Source organism: Ochotona curzoniae, unplaced genomic scaffold (genome assembly GCF_017591425.1).
Source record: "Ochotona curzoniae isolate NIBS_2020 unplaced genomic scaffold, NIBS_Ocur_1.0 contig_2754, whole genome shotgun sequence".
Lineage (NCBI taxonomy): Eukaryota > Metazoa > Chordata > Mammalia > Lagomorpha > Ochotonidae > Ochotona > Ochotona curzoniae.
In genome coordinates this window covers 20,433,428-20,434,168 of record NW_024465582.1, presented here as the reverse complement: position 1 = coordinate 20,434,168, position 741 = coordinate 20,433,428, and positions in this window count along the sequence as shown.

Below are 741 nucleotides of genomic sequence, written 5' to 3'. Positions count from 1 at the left end.
CTGCGACACCAGGCACAGTGCAGAGGCCCACAGAGTTGCCAGCCTGCCGCGGATGCCCACGAGGCACAGCAAGAGGAGCCCAAGCAACCAGCAGAAGCCCGCCTGCCACCTGATCACGCCTCTGCTGCCAACGAATACTCTGCTGGACTACCACCGCCTTGCCCTCCACCCAGCACAAGCCGTCAGCCCCTCAACGGAACACAGCCAATGACCAAGGAGCCCAGCGAGCCAAAGATGCCTGCTCCACAGCCTCCTTTCCCCTCTGCCTCCTGAGACGCTGACCACGAATGGAATGGACACGCCCCTGCCACTGCAACCAGCCAGCGCCGACAAGAGCACTGGAAACACCGAGGACACGGCCCGCAGGAGACTTCAGAACCCCGACAGCATCAGCTCCTCCTCCATTGGGACCAGCACACCTGAAATCTTCCACCATCTGCCTCATCCCCTGCGTCATCATGCAGTGTCATAGTGACCATGTTGGGAGAGCATCGTGCTTGCCACTTGCCATTGTGCTTCTGGGACACTTTGTCTCACTGCCTCAATAAAACGGATGGAAATGGCATCTTGCTCCTGTGTGTTTGTTTGTCTGTGGGGGCAATACGGGCTGCAAGGCTCAGGGCAGCTGAGCACCAGCATCCAGGCAGTGCACAACCTTCCATGACTTACCACGGGGGGACACAGAGGGCACGAAGGGTTCCAAAGCACACTGGGTGTCTGTGGGAGATCTCAAAGACATAC